Genomic DNA, 20,865 nt, shown 5'->3' with positions numbered 1-20,865 from the left:
ACTTTGCATTGCATCCCTTTAAGGGTGAGAAGAGTGCTGCTGCATGCTAAAGACAAGAATCTTCTGCTATTCATTGAATGATGCATCAACATATATGTTTTCCACAAAATAAAAATATACTGGATGAGAAAATATATTAGGGGGAAGCTAATCTTATATGATTCTCTTGAGAATCAGTCTGTAGGACATGGGTCAGCAACCTTTTTCACCCGTGGGCCGGTCCACTCTCCCTCAGACCTTGTGGGGGGCTGGACTATATGGGGGGGGGAATGATGAATTCCTATGCCCCACAAATAACCCAGAGATGCATTTTAAATAAAAGGACACATTCTACTCATGTAAAAACATGCTGATTCCCGGACCATCCGTTGGCCAGATTGAGAAGGCGATTGGGCCACATCCGTCCCACGGGCCTTAGGTTGCCTACCCCTGCTGTAGTATATGAGAGCCTGAGCATTTTGGAAGGAGTGTATTTGCTGCAGTATTTGCTATCGGTTTCCAGGGCCTTAAGGATAGCTTTGAAAAGAGAATGGAGGAAAGAATAAGATACCTGGAATATTTTGTAATCCTTTCATAATCCTGTTTTGCAAATTATTCAGCAGTATTTCCCCCCAACAGATTTTATTAAAGTTTGAATGAAAATATGCAAAAGTTAATATTAAATATCCAATATCTTTTTTATCAAAGATAAAATAAACTAATCTCAATAAAAACACAAACCCATAGAAGGGAAAAGGGAAAAGGAAGAAGACTTTCTAGAACAATATTATTTTCTCTTTTTTTAGTTTATTTCCCCCCAAAACTTCACAAAAAGAACCCCCCCCCCACAGAAATAAGTTAAACACTTTTTTAAAAAGCTCCTTTGTCCCCCATTGACAAAGAGAGGTCTACAAATTATCTACTCAGGGCTTATCCACACCTGTTGCCCTCCTCTTTCCAGGCACAGGTTCATACTTTAAAGTTCCATATCCAAACACCTTTTGGATTTCCCTGCGAAAATCTGCTCTTTAAAGCTCAATGAGAGCAAACAGCTATTTGGGTTTTCTGTGGATCGACATTTGCTCCGGCTGAGCTTTAAAGAGTGGTTGTTCACAGGGAAAGCAAAAAAAGGGGGAGGTACACCATGGAGCTTTAAAGTGCACACAATGCCTGGGAAGCATAAAGAAAAGGTAAATGTGGATAATAAGCCCTTGCAATAGATATGTTACCATTAACTTTATCATTCCAGTAAACAATGCCCATCTTTCTATCAATTTGTCATGTTGAATATTGATTAGAGCTCTCTCTCCCCCCCCCAATCATTTTTCATCCATGGAATTTCCAATTTTTTCCAGCCAGTTTCTTATAGTAGGAGAGGACTTTGTCCATTTCTTGAGAATGCCTAACCTTGTGGTTAGTAAGCTGGAAACCAGTTGGATATCTGTGGTTTTTATTTCTGTTTATAATGTATATAGAAGGGTATATATAGCATCTCTTGGTATATTATTCCCCACAATAATTTTCAAGATAATATTCAACTGTACATTTTCTTTTCAGTGTTTATAATATCCGTATTTTCATTCCCCATGGTTATTTACTTATTACATATATATAGAAAATTATTGAACTTTCAAAAACTTTACATGGGAATAAGATATTATAGCTGCAATCCTTTATATATGAATTCAGTTGGATGTGTTTACCTAAGAACATAACAGTTTTCTGGATCAGACTACGACCCCATCTAACCCAGCGTCCTGTTTGCAAAGCCAACCAGATGCCCATGGGAAACTAGCAAGTCGGACTTGAGGAGATATGCGTACAGTTGTTCTGTAAGTGCCCATTTTCACTTCTCACTGCTAATCAGGTTTCCAGAAGAGCATAGGAAACTGGCTTACATTGATTCAGATCATTGAGCCCAGTATTTTGTAGTCTGACTGGCTACAGCTATCCAACTAGTCCCAGGAACCTTTTAACTGGAGAAGCTGGGGACTAATTAGCAACTTCTTCATGCAAAGTATGGGGTCTACATCTGGACTCTGGTCCTTCCCAGATTTGAGGCAAGAGCAGAAGAATGTCCACAAAAAGACATCTGTATTATCATTAATCCAAACAGTGTGACACTAATACCCCCTTAGTTTGATGGGGCAAGGTCTTGCCATGCTGAAATTTAGGAGCGCTTTGCCCAGTGCAAAGAGAGAGGCATGGTAGATTTCAGCTAAGCTTGATACAGTTTCCTGTTTGCTTGTGGCAGTTGGCAAACTATGGATTTCTTCTTTTCACTCACAGTTCCTGGATTTTCTTCCTAGTGGATCACATCACCACCTCCTTCCAGAACTACCCATTGGATTGCAGGACAGCATTCCTGCAGTACATGATAGTCCAGAACATACTGATGATACTGTTGGCAAGGCTAAAACATAACTCAAAAAGCAGGGAAAGTATCAAGTCAAGACTAAAGATCAAAGTTATTTGGGGCACACTCAAGGGCATGTCCACACCTAGTAAATTTACATTTTGCTTTGAAAAGAAGGCCCACATTAAAACACCCCATCATTTCAAAATGTGCTGCATGAGAAACCACTGTTAGATCAACTTATCAAAGTGACACACCATTGGGTGCATGAAACTAATTATATAGCTCTTTGGATCCTAACCCAAAGAAAAGTTAATTTATTATTATTTTTCCAAACTATGACGTATGTCATTGAATATAATTAAGCATTTTATAATGATTGGAATCAGTATTTTCATAAATCATTGTACATTCTTTTGTATGCTAGAATGTATTAGGAATGGAATTTGTCAGACTATAGTTCCTACTACCAGTCTTGCTATTTCTTGTTCTTCAGAGCTAAAAGCAGCATTTTCTTCTGCTTCTTATTTCAGAAGTAGTTGCATTAAATTCTAAGGGTTTAAAAAATTTCTCTTCTACCGCAAAGGGGCCCTCTTAGAATTTGGGGTCCTGTCTGTTATGACCCGTACTATAACAGACCTGTGGAGGATCTCATCACTTCATCTATAAAGTAGAGAAAATATGGTGTCTTTCTCCCATGCTGGGCTTTATCTGTTGCATGCAGAAAGGAAATTCGATAGAGATCACAGTCGTCTCATAATGTAGTCTGTGGCTGTGCAACGCACTTCACAATAATCTGAATTGTGGCAGGGCAGCAAAAGAAACAGTAAAATAAGGCGTATTGGGTGAACTCTTAAGTTTGAAGGATGCAGAGAAGTGGATAAATGTGAATTTCTGTTCAATTACTTTATTATGTGTCAACATAACCGCCCTGAGACCTCTGGGTATAGGGCGGTATATAAATTCAATAAATAAATAAATACATATGAAAACCTCTGCTTATATACTGTCACGAGAATATCAGTTGAATTTCACTTTTAAAAGCAAGCATCTTAGGTATTATTAGTTTGGCGGTGAGTAAGGCCTGATAAAACTTCAGCAAGCGTGTTCCCAGTGGGGGGAAGCATCAGATAGCAGAGACTGTAAACACCAGGAAACCATAACTGTGTGACCTGCCTTTGAATTGGGGCAGATGATCAGTTTTGCTAGATTAACTCAACCATTGAAGGAGGTCTCTAGGGGAGCCTCTGCCTCCGCAGGCTTCTCCTTCCTCTCCCCCTCCCTTCCGTGTGAGTCCCCTGTCCTATTTCAGAGCCCAGCTAGAGATGAGTCATCCAGAGGACTGAACCATCTGCGTGGGATTCCACGACTTGATGTTTTCCAGACAGGGTCATTTAACTGCATACTCAAATGGGGAGGGTGTGTAATCCTAGAAATCATCAGTCAGGGATGGAAGAATGAGCAATTCACAGCATGCGGGTGGGTGTTGCATGTGCACATCAGCAAAATGTTAAGAGTACAGGCTTATGTCATTACTGATCCCTTCTACTTGATATGAAAAAGGTAAGGGTACCTTACAAGGTGTTGTGGTAGCAGCTATCAGGAACTCACTTAAGTTCACCAGTTTTTGATCAGGCATGTTTCAGTATAGCTACACAGTAAGCACTCTAAGTTTAGCTGTGTAGCTTAGAGATCTATCAGTGGTCATTACTGGCTGCTGATATTCAGAACTGTCATAATCTAGGATAACAGTTTTCAAACTTTCTGTCCTTTCCTTATACACTGAGGAACAACCTTCAGACAACAGGTGAAACCTGATCAGCTGAGGCTGTTATTTGGTTTTTGTGCTGTTGGGTAGTGCTTTTTTCTTTTGCTTGTTTCCATTCAGTCTTTTGTGTTCTGTTGATTTTGTAATTATTGGTTTGTTGAATTTGTTGTAAGCCACCTTGCACCTTTCTTTATTAATATTTTTTCTTAAATAAAAGAAATAAATTACTGATCTGCTTATTGAGAAACTCCAGCAAGCTTCTAAAGAACCTCAGGGCTGCCCAGAAGACAGTTAAAAATATCTAAAAGAAGCAGAAACTTCAATAGGAACCGGGTGGGAATCAATAATCAATAGATCAGGTTTGTGGTTGCCAACACTCAGTCAACAAAAGGGTTTTTATTATTTTGTAGCCCCAGTGCAGGAAGAAACTTGTCCAGTTTTTACAGGCCTAATATTGTATGGCAGGCCACTTCTCTCACCTTCTGCTTGGAGTTGTCTTCCTTAGCTGGATCTGGTGTGGCAGAGACTGGGCAAGAACAAACCAATAGTTCAGGAGGAGAGCTGGGCAAGGAAAGGGTGGGAGGCAAGCTACAAAGATAATAAAAGTCCTCTATCACCATTCCAAAGCATCTGCATGGAAGTCATTATATTGTTTGAGTACCTCATAGATTTTCACATGCCTGCACATTCCATAGAGATGTACAAGGAGTTTGTATTTCGAATCTGTGGCCTAGAACTCTCACCAGGCTGCTCCAATCAGCCTCAGCCACCATAGCCAATGGCCACACATGGTGGCAGTTGTCATTCCAAGCATATGGAGGGCACTAGGTTGGTGAAGGCTAAGGCAGAGCATTCCTAGACATATCTTAGTATGGGCCTTCCAAGAACGTTGAAGGGACCACCTGTTTTTCAGTGAAAGGGCTGGCTGGGGCCTGAGAAGGCTGGCAGGCTGTCCTGTCCGCTGTACTTTAAACATTTGCAAAGCCGCTGCATCAGCTACGCCTTCAGGCTGCCTATGAAATAAAGCCACAGGGAGGAGATTTGGGAAGTTTTACTTCTATTTTCACAGCTCTTTGTAATTTCCTTTCAGTAGTTAGAGCTCCTACAAGAGAGAAATCTCACTGGCCCTTTGGAGTTTTGCTTCTTGGACAGATCTTAAATATTTGGGAGGTCTGAACTTATCAAGGAACTCCTCTACAGGTGCTGTTTGTGTTTTCAATTTGCACAGGGTTTAAAGGGGGATGACGAGAAATTCATAGGGGTAGGTCAATAAGCAGTTATTGGCCAGGATAGCTAAGTGAAACTTCCAGGTTTAAAAGCAATACACCTCTGAACACCAAAGAACGTTGTTGTTGTTGTTGTTGTTGTTCCCCGCCTTTTAATTGATGGAACTCAAGGTGGCTTAAAACTAAAATAGAAACAGCTAAAATTATATTTTAAAAGCAGTAATTAAAAGCAATTAAACATGCATGGGATTGCACTGTAAAACATTATTTTAGACATGGGAGGGGAAAGTAAGTTTAAAAGAAGAGCATATACTCCCTTCTTTGGTGAAAACCAGCCTCTGTATTTAACACAGCAAGTAGAAGAGGGGCTCAAAAAGCAAATGTGATTCTTAATTTCACATCTTTTTTGTTTACAAAGGGCTGTTTGAAAGCCCCACTGTTTGGTCTGCTGTTTCAATACAGTAATTGGGACTTCAAATGGAAGCACCACTTGACATGCTATGACATTAGGTGATAACTTTGGCCCACCAGGGGTGGGGGAGACCCTCAGGCCAGAAAAGGTTTCCCACGTCTGGTGAAGGGAAAAGGGGTTGTGAAGCTGCAAGGAGAAGGGCGGTTGGCAACTTAGAAAGTGTGGGTGGCAAGGGGTCAGGGGGAGGGATGGCTTTGGTAAGGAGTGAGGGGGAAGTGAGGGGGAAGAGGGGGCTTTGGCAGGAACTGGTGAGGATGTAGCATTGGCAAGCAGAGTGAGCAAGCAGGGAAGCCCCTACTTATATCAAAATAAAATAAACAGGATACTGGAATAGACGGCCTTTGGTCTGGTCCAGCAGGACTCTCCTGATGCTCACCGCTAATCAGACATAGAGCACAAACAGAATCCAATAAGACGAAATTGCAGAAAATAGACTGGGGGGGGGAGGTGTTTGGCAAATGTATATGAAGGTGAGTAAGGCAGAAGAATCCTCTTTGGCTAGGCACTGTAAAATTAGGCACGTGGAAGCTTCTCCTCCTCCTCTTCTTTTAACATACAAACCTGTGACTTCCGACCACTAAGAGTGCCCCAGCCCTCTAAATTAAAATCCAACCATTTGGACTGAATAATAGAACAAAGTAGTCTGTTATAAGACCAGGTTCTAGCATTCATTGAAGGGCATCAAAGCTTGAGGCACAAAGGATAAGGCACATTCAGCGTTTATTACACTGTCAGACAAATGGTCCATGTAGCCTTGTGTGGTCTACTCTGACTGCCGGCAGCTCACAGATGCCTCCTTCAGGGGTCTTTCCTGGAACTGCAATCTGACAGCCTTTTGTTTAGAGACGCTGAGGACCAAGATGCATTGCGTACAAAGTATGGGCTGTGCCCCTCCCCATTTCTCATGTATTGCGGTTCACCAGATCTTGCACTTATAACGTATGACTGAATTTATATTCTTTCTCGGAAATGACTGGCAGAATCTGAGACCTGGGAGAAGAACTGGTGGAGGAGGACTGGAAGAAATTTAAGGACTATCTACAAAAACATTGCAAATTGTATGAATGTTAAGAAAGATGTAAGATTAGCAACAACATGGTACCAACAAATTAGTTAAAAGGAATATGAACCTAAATGCAATTAAAAGAAAAGACAAATTTTGGATAAATACTATGTTAAAACTAAGTTTTTAAAACTGTGATCTAAATTTTCTAAAATTTGAGATTTAATATTGGAAAATTATACTATAAGAATTGAAACAAGTTAATAAATTGCTGGTAAAATTTAAGAGTTTGGAATGCAGGAACGAGAGTTGTGAGGAAGTCCAATGAGGAGGATGAAATGTGAATAATGGAAAATTATATGTTATTCTGTATCTTTTTTACTGTTTAAACAAAATTTTAATAAATATTATTATTTAAAAAATGAATTTATATTCTTTCTCTAATTTAGTAACCGGTGCCACATTTCCATTTTGAGCTCCAAAGCTTTGGAAGAAGAGGCAAAACAAACAAAACAGAGGCTGCAAGAGATGGCTTCATAGTGCCAAATAGATAGCAGTCTTTACAGTCATCTGCATAATTGTCTTTCCTATCAAGACCACTTTCCAGCTCTAGAACTGATTTTGTGGGAGATCCCTTGAAGTTTTATTCTCTTCAAAGTAGTTTAGCCCATATCATCCTTCCTTGTGTTTATAAGAGCAATACCATCTTGGTAAATATATTCAAGGGAAAGTGTGTGGAAGAATAATACATACTTGTAGATTTCTGGCTGTACAAACTTTGAAGCTGCCCTCCACTACTACTGAAGTGTGCTTCAAAACAGGTAGTGGAGGAGGTAGCAGCCTGTTTGGAGATTAACTCTCACTAATTGTTGCTTAATCCCAGTGGTGTGCTGTAAGAACAGCACTGCCAATGCAACCACATTATGGAATGACACTTGACCAACCATATAGGCCACTAGAGGTGCCAGGAGTGTGAGAAGCTGTGCTCCATCCTGCCTTGCCATGTGCTCCTTGTTCTCTGCTAACTGCAAGGCTGAGGGTGGGGGGGGAGGGGGAATGTATAACAAATGCTATCTGTTTTCATTCACAGATCTCAGTCCAATCAGTCATCTGTCAGTCTTGGGCTCCTGCCAGTTATTATGTCAATTCCCACACCCACTTTCCTGTAGCTGGAGTCCTTAGAAAGCATTTTTCCTCTGTCTTCCACATTCCCTCCTTTCCACCCTGCTTGCCCTTGATCAGGATCAGACATGTTCTGGAGATGACTTACTGTAGGGAAGGAGTAGCTCACTTTAGTTGTCCCTCACACACATCTCCCCAACAGTTTTCAGCCATGGAAGAAATTGTGGCAGTGGCCAAAGCCATTCCAGCTAAGGGAGCCTCACCGCTGAACAGCAAATGAGTCACAACTGTCTTGAAGCAATCTGCTTCTGTTATGATTAGGGCTGGGGTAGGAGGAGAAATTTTGATGCAGCTTGCTTTGAAAGGCAAACCTTCCTAATTTACTCTTTCCCAAACAATATAGGAACAGAAATGCAGCCATTCTTAGAAATTTGCACACTTCTGAATTTTGCAGGGCAGCTCTCCACCCACGTAATGTGTACAAAAATCCATGCACTAGTGCATTAAATGCATATATTAGTGAAAATAACCTGATCTGATCCAGCAGGGCTCGTCTTACGTTTTTACCTGTAACTGGTGTTTTTCAAGTGATCATATCCTCGTTCATACACCCCCCTCTCCTTCTTTACTACTCATGCCTGGCACTTTCATTATACACCTTTAGGCACCAGGCCTTTGGCTGATTCACGTCCAATGCCCTTTTTAAATGTGTTGGGGGAGTTATTGGGTTGTTTCCCCTTTTATCTTGATTGTGTATTTTGTGTTTTTATGTTGTGATTTTTTTTCTGTGAACCACCCTGAGACCTGCAGATATAGGGCGGTATACAAATTTAATAAATAAATATAAAAATGCCTCTCTCTAATGTTCTGAAGGCAGTTAGAAGGAACTGAGCATGAAGATGTTCATCCTATAATGGGAGGAAGGAGTGAGTGCCAATTACCTGATTAAAGCTTTACAAAGTTGTTCTATGCAGGCTCAGATTCCATCAGAGCGATTGAATGGATGAGCACTTGAAAAACATTTTTTTACAATAACTTTGTTTCTCCTTTAGATCTGGTTGAGGTGGCATCCTGTTTTGTGGCTTTCTTCCAGACACTTGGAGATTATGACTTAATGCTGTATTCATTGAGTACTGAACATGCAAGGGTGAATTGGCCCACACTTACAGCATAGTGTTAGAATTCCTGCTCCATGATTGCAGTCATGGGATTGTTGTCTATCACATAACGGTGTATGTTTTGACTCCACAGAGTGGGAAGTGACGGAGGCAGGATGTTTGTGTTACTGAGTTCCGTGAAGTGGGACTATTGTCCTTAGTTCTTTCTCTTTGCTGTCTGATGCTAGAGAGAGAGGGAGCCATGTTGCGGTGCTCCGTGTGTGTTTATCTGTAAATAGGGTAGATTAGCCAAAATGCCGAGTTGCTGAGATCTGTTATGTGAACTGTGCAGACTGTGCGGATCCCTAAGTGTGCCAGCATCGGTCGCTGTGATGTTTGGGCTGAAGAAAGTTTTTGAAGCTCCCAATCAACCAGGAGGGAGAGAACATGCCAGTCAGGCATGTGTCTCTGCCAGGGTCCTACTCGAGTGTAGGACGAGCTCCTGACACATAATACCTAGCAAGTAGAAGGTGGCATCACTGATCATCCTTTATCCCACAGACTTAGGGAAGCCATGCCTTTCTCCTTCTCCCCTTAGAGCTGGCCACAAAACTCATTCGCAGGATAAAAAAATAGACACATTAAAACCAAATGGTGTCATTAAGAAATATTAATGTGGTCATCAATGAGCATTAAGAGCCATGGCAGCCCATCAGTGTCCATTAGCTTAACTCACGTTAGAGGAGAGCAATGGCTATGCAGCAATATGTGAATCTCTATCGGCAGTTACAGCTGAGTAGCCTCCCAGCAGACAACATGTTGACAGTGCTATTAAAGTAAAATTTGCTCATCCTATGTGGCATTGATGTGTCGCAGCCCAGCCCAACTCTCTTGTGCATTAGCCATTTCAGAAAGCGCCGGGAAAATAAAGCAGCTTTTGAAGCTTCACAGAGGTTGACACCTCCCTTTGGTGAATCTGCTTCTTTGGCCCCATTATATAATACATTTTGCATCAACAGGCCAGAACAGGACACAGATGAAGACATTTGTACACATATTGGAACATGCAACAAGAATGTATAGTGTTATGTGTTTGTTATGTATTTGCAAGTATTAAAATATAAGCCAGGCTAGCTTCCTGGGTGGTGAGCCATTAAAAGAACAAAGGGAAGGGGGCTCTGTGCCAGATAACAAATGGGTGGGCCCCTCCTTCAACTCTTAGATATTTAGAAGGACAAAACCTGAGTTGGAGAGTGGGAGTAGCTGTTATGTGAGCCAGAAGCTGGAAGGACAGCGGCCGCCTGGAAAGGCAGAGAGAGAGTGTCATGACTAATTTCTGCTGGAATCCAAGGCTACATCTATGGGAGAAACAAGACCCTTTTGTGGTATTAATGCTGTGAGCCTCTCCATCACAGGCTCAGGTTGTATATATGTGTAAATAAACCATATATCCTAAAGACACCACAGTCACTGCCATGCCTCATTTCCAAAAGGAAACATTAATCCTGACCTAGAACCCTTGAAATTTCACACCACTTGGACAAAAAAATTATATTGTTGCACACCACCAAAATTTCCAAGATGACAGCAGCTTAGATTGCTGCTTGTTTTCAGTTTATATGCTCTCCACCTTTAATCCACCTTCTCTTCTTTCACTGTATTTTTCCTCTTATTGTCTTCATTCTTTCATTCTCTTCTCCACTATTGCCTAGGTTCCTACCATATCTAAAATGGCTCAGGACTGCAATACCTGAAGGACCACCTCTCCTCATATAAACCGCCCCAGACTGCATTCATCACCTGAGGCCTGTCTTTGGGTTCCTCCTCCACGGGAGGTCCGGAGGGTGGCAACCTGAGAATGGGCCTTCTCTGTAGTGGCTCCCAGTTTGTGGAATGCTCTCCCCAGGGAGGTTTGCTTGGCACCTTCATTATATATTTTAGGCGCCAGGCAAAAAACATTCCTCTTCAACCTGGCCTTTGGCTGATTAGTATTCTACAGTCTTTTAAATGTGTCTGTGGGAAGAGGAGGGTGATTGTTTTGCTGATTGGTTTTTCTTACTTATTTGTTTTCATCCTATATTTTATTCTGTGAACCTGAGATAAAGGGTAGTATATAAATCTAATAAATGATAAATAAATTTAAAAATGTGCCCTTAAAGGTAAGTCCTCAAGGACTGCCTCTTTCAGTGTGAACCGACCCAGATCCTGTGATCCTCACCTGAGTCTTTCTTGGTGTGCCTCCTCGGCAACAGGTCCAGACAGTGGCCACACGACAGCAGGCCTTTTCTGTGCTGGCTCCCCGCTTGTGGAATGCTTTTTCCAGAGAAGTTTGCCTTCGTTACATATCTTTAGGCGCCAAGCAAAAACATTCCTCTTCTCCCAGGCCTTTGGCTAATGAAACAATTTGTGGCCTTTTAAACTGGGGGGAGGGGGAGTCTTGTTTTTGTTGGTTATTAGGGTATGTATTTTTATGTTTTTATATTGTGAACCAGTGAAGTCACAGTGAATTCAATGAAGTAAATGAGGTTAGGATTGAAACATTTTTCCTCCTGCACCCCTTCTCTTGCCTTTTTCCTGCAATGCACTGCCAGCTGATATCCACACATTTCCCTCACAATTGTTTAAAGTGCATTTGAAAACACACCTCTACGTTTACCTGGTCCTTTGACCTCTACCTCTTCAATTCATCTTTATTGGTTTTTAAAAACAGAAATGCTTTCTTAACGTAAGATCACAGTATAAAGTTTCAGTTTCTTGTTGGTGTGCAAGTGTTTCTAAATCATAATAAAGAAAAACAAAGATATATTCTTAATCATTTGACTCATTAATATTCTAATTACTTCTGACTTCCCTCCCCTTCTTACTTGGGTTCTTTAGAGTTCTTGGTTGAATGCATATCATAATAAATCTAGTTTATTGGTAACCAATTTTTCGCTACTTTTTGATGTTTCTCATTACAAGAGTTTATCTAAACCAGTCAAAAAATTTAATTCTCTGCAGTGGTCTTTCAGGTATTGTTTAAATATATTCCAATCTTTACTAAAAAAAATATTCACTTGATCCCTTATCTGTCCTGTCAGTTTATCCATCTCAGTGTATTCCATAAGTTAAATCAGCCAATCTTTTTTTGATGGTATCGTCTCACTTTTCCAATTCTGTGCAATTCTCACTGCTGTTGTAGCGTACATAAATAATTTCTTTAACTTTCTTGGAGTCTCCCTCCTGATAATCCCTAAAAGAAATGCCTCGGGGTTTTTTGGGAAATGAAATTTTGAACATCTTTTCCAACTCATTATAGACTGAATCCCAAAATTCCCTCATTCTTATACAGGTCCACCAGACATAGTACATCCCACCAACTCCTTACATTTCCGACATCGGTCTGAATTATTTTTATACATTATCGCTAATTTCCTCGGGTGTTATATACCAGCGATAGAATACCTTCATGTAGTTTTCCTTAATAGAATAACATGCTGTGAACTTAAGATCTTCCCTCCACAATTTTTGCCTTTCTGAGAGTTTTATGTTATGACCTAAATCTCTTGCCCACTTTACTATGGCTGATTTTACCTCCTCGTCCTTCACTCACCATTCTAATAAGATTTTATACATTTTGGACAATGTTTTCTCATCGTTATATATCAAATCTCTTTTGAACCTTGGTAGTTCTTTGTTAAAGCCTCTTGGTTTGTCTTGTTTGAATAAGTCGTGCATTTGATGGTACTGTAACCCATCGTTGACTCTACTTTTTATTCCTTCAAAAATTTTGAGTTTTAATTGGTTGCCTTCTTCACAAAGAATTTCTTTATATGTAACCCAATCATTAATCATGTTGACCTTTTTTTTACAGTCATGGCTTCCGTCGGCAACAACCACCTTTTGTTCCAGGACACCCTTGTTTTTTGTCCAGACAGAGTACAGAGATCTTATTACATGATTCGTAAAATCTCTGTTGGCTCTCACCTTGTCGTAGCATAAGTAAGCGTGCCAGCCAAAATGATTATTAAAGCCCTCTAGATCTAGTATGTCAGTATTTTTCAATACTAGCCATTCCTTGATCCGAGATAGGCATGCGGCTTCATAATGCAACTCAAGATTTGGCAGCACAAAGCCTCCTCTTTCTCTACTGTCTGTCAAAAGTTTATAACTTATTCTTGGCCTCTTGGCCTGCCAAATGAAACTTGTTATATCTTTCTGCCAGGTCTTAAAATGTCTTGCACTGTCCACTACTGGGATGGCTTAGAATAAGAAAAGTATTTTAAGCAACACATTCATTGTTTCTGTGGAGAGCCTACCCCAAAATGATAATCTTAACCTGTCCCATATTTCCAAGTTTCTTTTTATCTCTTGCCCACCACAGTCCCTCAGTGGGCTCAAACCACCAACCTTCTGCTTAACAGCCAAACACACTGACTCAATAGCAGCCATGCTAAGCCTGCCATCATTTTCTGAAACTCTATTCTTACACAGATTTTGGAGAAAGGGTAATTCACTGCAGGTTAATTCCATCTGGCCATTAATCCAACACTTACTGCGCAACGCTTTTCACAGGGGAAGCAAATGACAATTCTGATTTCCACCAGCAATATCTTCACAAGGCAAATCCACTTACCAGTACTTAGTTAAATTGTCAATGACCATTCATTCTGGAGTGGACCTTAGATAAGCAACATCTGTGTTGGCTGTTCAGGGAGCAGAGTACCACAAGATTACTATGGTTTTAAGCTTTAGTTAAGCCTAGCCAGCTCTCCCAATAGATTTGTACCACTATGGATGCAAGCTATGCATGAGCTAGGAGTTATAATTCCTAAGACTTCTGACTTCTAAAGCATGTCAAAATCTTATACACACACTTACCTGGAAGTAAATCCCATTAAACTCAGTTGGGCATACTTCTGAGTAGACAGGATTGCACTGCAAGTCTTCTCTTTCTTAGCAATATATGTAGAGTAAGAAGAACATAGTGCTCATCTTTTGCTGTGCACTCTGTACAGCCAGATTTGAGGGGAATAGAACCCATGTTTTTGTTTTGTTTTGTGTGTTTTGTTTTAGAGGTTTCATCAGTACTTTTTTCCTTAAAAAATGTTTAGGGGTACTCTCATTTCGACTCAAGAAAATCATCATTTTATAGTTCAAATCAGGAAAAACAAATAAATAAATAAATACCAATCACTGTGCTAGATTCCAACTCCTTCTTCACACATTAAATGCTTGCTTCCGTCTGAGACTCAGGAAACACTGTGACAGCAAATGAGGCTGCCATTGGGGGTAGCAACAGAACTGACGATTCACCATGCTAAAGAAGAAACTAAAAAATTTATAATTTTTAGTTTCTTCTCCCGTTAGATTCACAAAATGTTTAAGGGTATGCATACACCTGCGACCCCTCAGAAAAAAGCACTGGCTTTCATAATCCAAATCTTCAAATACCCAGATTTCCAAAAGTGCTGTGCTTTCAGAACAGCCCAGTGTGTTATGCTGAGTAAGTAAGTAAAGAGAGATTCAGAACAACAGGACAGGACAGAATTGGTATACAACACCAGCAGATTAGAAAAGTGGTAATTTATTCCCTTTGCACATCTTTTGCACCAAAATTGGCAGGTGTCCTTTATTTTAAAACACGTACTTTATTTCAAAGGCTGTTTCACAAAACACAAGGCAACAAAATGTAAAAGGGTACAAAATTCTCCTTATTCGATGAAAAGCTAAAAGGGTTTGGGTTTTTCAAATCAAAAAGCTTTGGTTGTGTAGTAGAGGGAAATAAAATTATCTCCTCACAGCACACTAAGGATCATTGAGATAATGTATGTGAAGTGCTTTGAGCACTGTGAAGCTTTGTATAAATGCTTAGGTATTACTGCAGTAGAGTTCAATAAAAAGGTTAGATAAATTCATTATATGCATCAAATAGCTGTTAATATTAACAGAATGCTTGGGACATACTTCCTGTTGCTGAGCTGAGACTCCAAGACTTTGGCCACCTCATGAGAAGAGAAGACTCCCTGGACAAGACCCTGATGTTGGGAAAGACTGAGAGCACAAGGAGAAGGGGACGACAGAGGATGAGATGGTGGGACAGTGTTCTCGAAGCTACCAGCATGACTTTGACCAAACTGCGGGAGGCAGTGGAAGACAGGAGTGCCTGGCGTGCTCTGGTCCAGGGGGTCACGAAGAGGCGGACACAACTAAATGACTAAGCAACAACAACGTGCTGTTATCTATGCACTATTTAGTTATTAGAATATGTCTGTTCTGCCATTCTTACACAAAAGAAATCCAAGGTTAATTAGGATAAACAATCAGGATATAAAAGATTGAACAAATAGATTTTTTTTAAAAAATCTAATAACAAGAAACAAAACTTTAAAACAACAGTAATGCTCTTGCTACGTAAAATTAGTAGTGGAGACATTATTCTAAGATAGCTGACTACTGAAACAATATTGTTTGCTTTGTGCGGTTTTCCTGAGACATCAATCCAATATATCTTTTTCAAATAATCTGTTCCCTACAATCTGAATTAAACCAGGCATGGACATCAAGACCGTCAGGTACCTTGTAGCCAATTAGACTCAATGCTTTTATTTCCATTTTGGGTCCATGTGCCACAAGCATGAATTGGAGCAGCAGACCGTAGTACCCTCAGGGAATACCTAGTATAGGTTAGTCATTTACCTTTGGGGGGAAATTAAATGATTTACTTTTGTATTTAGGTGGTTCTGTTTATCACTGTACTGAGGTGTTAATCAGCACATTCAAGGAAACAGCAGAAGCCAGCAACTCCCATGCCAAAGCCAGAAGCAAACACCAGGAGGCTATTTTCAAAGGAGGCGGGTTCTGCCTGACTCCATCTTCCACCGGCCCATGAGCTTGGCAGGCAAAGGAAAGTGATTTATTCCTCCTGATAAATGGGGAAAAGTGGATGAAAAGATTAAATCATCTCTGCTTGCACTCACAGAAATGTGCTGCTGACCCCGTGCTCTGGCAGGGTCAGGAGGAGTCAGCAATGAGGGGCTAGAAAGCTTTACAGTGGGCGGGCAGTTTGCAGTCGGTAATTGAAGTGGAATGAGGAAATGCTCTGTGCTGCTGCTGGGACCCCGTCTATCCAGAAGATTGTTGCTGGTCCCTTTAGTTTCCCTGCTGGGTGGGAGAGGGAGGCATCCTAGATTCTTAGTGACTTCTGGTTAGTGATATGATTCCCAGTTATGAATTGGGGTCATGGAAGTTTGCCAAAAAGTTAAGGGAAGGACAGTAGCTAAGTGGTGGAACACATGGCTTTGCATGCAAAAAGAATGCAGGTTCAATCTCCAAATAAGGAGCCCAACTAGACATGACACTATTCACACAATTAACAGCTGTATGAATCCTCTGGATTGGGGTCAGGATTAGGAGCCCAACAGGGGGCAAACAGTTAAGTTCCCCCATTTCTCCCCTCTGCTAAAGATACAATGCAGACTGTGGAGGTAGGGAGCCCACCCCCATTTACTTTGGTGGGGTGGTATCCATGCAATTGGTGATTTCATGAATGGTGTCATATCTATGATGGGCCTTTGGACCCTTGTCTTAAACAGGAGTCTAGTGTAGACAGTACTAAGGTAGATGAACCAATGGATGTCATGGCTAAAAGTCCAATGTAGTAACCATTACACCATGCTTTGCTAGTTCAGTAGTCTATTTTTGTCACCTGATACTAATAAAGTGGGAATTCTGCTATTGTGCTGCTGATCTTTAATATATTTTGACTGTTCTTTGTGCTACGGCATGGGACTCTGAGGGTGTGGCTATAAGGGCTCCTGCATTTCATAAATTACCACTACAGCACTGGCTATTGGATACAAGATCCAGCAGGGCTTTACTTAAATTCTTAACCTCCACCTGCAGGCCATAACATAGTATTTGAATTGACCTGGCAAATATGTCTCAACTTCTACAAGATGTGATATAATTGATTCCCAGAAAGGAGAACCAAATCACAGAGAGGCTAGTGTCATCTATACAGGGGCTATAGAGTCATCTTGTAGAAGTTGAAAAGTTATTACTAGCCATCATAGAGCACAATATGCCATCTCTACGTGTGTTACTATTACACTGAATTTTACACAGTCTGAACTGTGAGGAAAAAGTGAAGCTGAACAGGGAAATACAGTATAAGAGGAGGATGTCTTGTTCATGGTATTGTGCAGATTCCCGGTAAAAATTGAGTGAATGCAGTGTTGCTATTCCACAGTAAATGCCCAGTTCATGATGGGGGGAGGGGACTTGGAACCCAACATTCTCAGTTATTTGAAACAGTAATCAATATGCATCTTCAAATGCTAACAACTGCTGTTCTTGGAGCAGGTCAGACCTGAAATGTATTAGTGGTTCAGAGGTGTGTGTGGGTATGACTGGGGATGTTGCAAAGCAGAATTGAGTGGGAGGGGGAAATAAGAGTACAGTAGCAACAGATGTGGCAGGAAATTACACAGAAACATTTGGCACACAATGCATGCAAGCACTGCTTTGTATTACTGCCTTATTCCTTATTGTATTACTACCTTGTTCCTTATGTCTCATTACTGTTAGCTTCCTTAACCTATTTCTACACTTGTTGTTTAGTCGTTTAGTCGTGTCCGACTCTTTGTGACCCCCTGGACCAGAGCACGCCAGGCCCTCCTGTCTTCCACTGCCTCCCGCAGTTTGGTCAGACTCATGTTTGTGGCTTCGAGAACACTGTCCAACCATCTCGCCCTCTGTCGTCCCCTTCTCCTTGTGCCCTCCATCTTTCCCAACATCTGGGTCTTTTCCAGGGAGTCTTCTGTTCTCATGAGGTGGCCAAAGTATTGGAGCCTCAGCTTCACGATCTGTCCTTCCAGTGACCACTCAGGGCTGATTTCCTTAAGAATGCATTCGTTTGATCTTCTTGCAGTCCATGGGCCTCTCAAGAGTCTCCTCCAGCACCATAATTCAAAAGCATCAATTCTTTGGCAATCAGCCTTCTTTATGGTCCAGCTCTCACTTCCATACATCACTACTGGGAAAACCATGGCTTTAACTATACGATTTCTGCACTTACTTGCTACCTAATTATTCAACAGCAGTTACATTATTTTTAAACAGCTGCTGATTTCTATTAAAAAAATATATTATTTTTTAGATTACCCTACAGCCCAATCAGGAGATTGTAGAAATGTGTCTATTTGCATTATATTTTATTGTAGTACAGTGCATGTTATCACTTGAAATAGTATCAGAAGCTTATGACTTTGCCTGTCAGAACATCTAGGTCTGTACCACAATCAATACTACTTTGGGACTGAAAAAATGGAGCAAGTACTTTGTGAGGGAACCAAAACACTGGAAACAGACCAATAATACTTTGGTTCTCTAAATTTCTCATTTTAAAAAAATCTTAAATTCAGTTCTCTACATTTCTGTACCAGTTTGTGATTTGAAAATAACCCTCATTAAAATTCATCAGCATTTTAGTACAGATTTCTCCCCCCAAACACACCTTTGTGTGCAGCTTTTACATTTTTGCAATCAGTATCCCTATAGATAATGATTTCTTGTATCTTGTTATTCTGCTTCCGAGTTCCTCAAACTCGGAACTTGAACCATTACCACAACAGGAAAATTTAAAGCTCTATTGATTAAATCAGTGCAGCATTCCAACATGGGTCTGCAGGTTACAAACAGCTAAAGCACAACTAAGCACTGTGATATATGGCCAGGCTTAGCTAAGGCCCTGATTCACCATTTGGCATGTGCCCTATACATGCCAGGCATAGAGTAGGACAGGCATAGATATTCACACAGGTTACATCAGGACTGGGCAAGCAAGCGGGTCCTCCTCCTCCACAGAGGCTGGGCAGGCATGGATTGCTCACATTGGTGCTGTCGCTGCCACCGCCTTGGAGATGGAGGTGTAGTCAGCTGAGCTGGATCGCTGTCAAGATTTATTCCCAGGTGCCTTCTCTGAAGGGGAAGGCTCTTCAGTGATAGGGGAAGTGTCAGGGACTGGACAGACGAAGAGGAGTGATAGAGACCACCTCCCCAGGAGCCTTCCAGAGAGGAGGAAGGGAGGGGCAGATAGTATAGATCTATAGGACTGGTTTGCCACAGGGCATGAAGAAGAGGAAGAAGAGGAAGAGGAAGAGGAAGAGGAAGAGGAAGAAGAAGAAGAAGAAGAAGAAGAAGAAGAAGAAGAAGAAGAAGAAGAAGGCGGCAGAAGTTGGAAAATAATGGGAGAGGAAGAGCAGGAACCAGATAGCATGGAACAGGCCAAGCCTGAGCAGCAGTTGAATGACAAGCTGTCATTGGAGTCTCCCAGAACCCGTACCCTCCTCCAAAACCAGGCGTTCATATAGTTGTAAGCTGCCTTATAATGGATCAGACCCATTGCTCTGTCTAGCTCAGAATTGCCTACAGTCTACACTGATGGGCCATAGTTCTCCAGGGTCTCAGGCAGCCATAACTGGAGGTGGTAGGATTGCACCTGATCCCTTCTTCATGCAAAACAGATGCTCTGCAACTGAGCAATGGCCCTTCATGTTTTAACTTTTTTATCAAGCTTTGACTAAACTGGAGTCTAGTTGAGCCTAATATCAGAATTGCAAAGTGCATTTTACAAATGTAGGAGGATTAAATCAGTACCTACTGCAAACATAAAGTCTACTTTGACTACACTGTACATTTGACACATCTTGAATTTTCTCTCACATTAACAGCGTTCATATGTGACCCACAGAAACATGAGAGATCAAATACACATTTTAGCATCACATATTAAATTCCCCACTGAATTTGCTAGAACTTTGTTGATGAACATATAGAAATATGGAAGTTGGCCTTGTAAGGTTTGCAGGCATTTTGCTTATACTGTACCTGCTGTCTGTGTGCCAGCTGATGTGCTTTCTAAAACTGCAGTGACCTTTTTGCCATTGCAAAGATATTAATTAGCTACTGCCTGAATACCTGTGCACACAATGGTGTCAGGGCTTTAAAAGCAAGCTTTTGTAGCCCTCTTAGTAACCTGTTGCCCAGATAACAGGTCCAGGGCGATCAGTCTGTCAGTTCCTCTGTGCCACAGTGACAGCACAGCCTGTGATTCAGGGGAACTCTACAGTGTGTTGGGCTGCCATATACAAGGCAATGACACTTTAAATATAAATTAGCAAGCAAACTACAGCTCCCACCAGTACATTTGCCCTCCCCATCATTTCTGCTTAGATTAGACACAAAACAATGTGTCAAGTGGATTTTTTTGAGGGGGAAACAAAGTTAAAGAATGCTAAGTAAACTTGAAGAAACTTCTGTTGCAACAACCAGACAAGACTTTATAGTGAATTACTATATCCTCTGTTTTGTATAAAGCAGCTAAAAATAACATTTATTCTCCTGGTATAAAAAGCTTTTCATCAAAGGTTGTAGCAGTTATTTGCCACAGCTAAAATTTCCAGTTGAAAGTTGTCAGACTGCTGTTCCCTAGTTCTGCAACCCCTCATGGCTTGGAGTGGAGAGATATAACAGAGATATAACAAGTTAGGGATGGCAACCATGAAACCTCATTTACAGGGAAGAACTGACCAATGAGGTGGAAGCAGTGGGGACCTTGGGAGGAAGCATAGGCACCAACTCCTAGGGGTTCGGCTCCCCTCACCCCCCCCCCCGTAAAATACCATTGTCATTAAAATGGTGTGCATGCATATGGGGCAGGGCTAACACCCCCCTCCACACACACACACACACGTATTTAATTCAAGTTGGCATCCCTGGGAGGAAGTGGCCTGCAAGCGGTAGGAATGTCCATTTTATTGGTTTTGCTTTCAGCATGTGTCAGGAGATGAGGACCTCTAGC

At 41.2% G+C, this 20,865-nt stretch overlaps 1 protein-coding gene across 3 annotated transcripts in view; it reads left to right on the top strand.

Moving 5' to 3' along the window:
- PEBP4 (phosphatidylethanolamine binding protein 4) overlaps window positions 1-20,865 on the top strand; it is a 236,690-nt gene that overhangs the window by 179,490 nt on the left and 36,335 nt on the right. The window lies entirely within an intron of this gene.

The sequence above is a fragment of the Podarcis melisellensis genome, assembly GCF_964234715.1.
Source record: "Podarcis melisellensis genome assembly, chromosome: 15".
Lineage (NCBI taxonomy): Eukaryota > Metazoa > Chordata > Lepidosauria > Squamata > Lacertidae > Podarcis > Podarcis melisellensis.
This window is presented reverse-complemented; position numbering and strand designations above follow the sequence as displayed.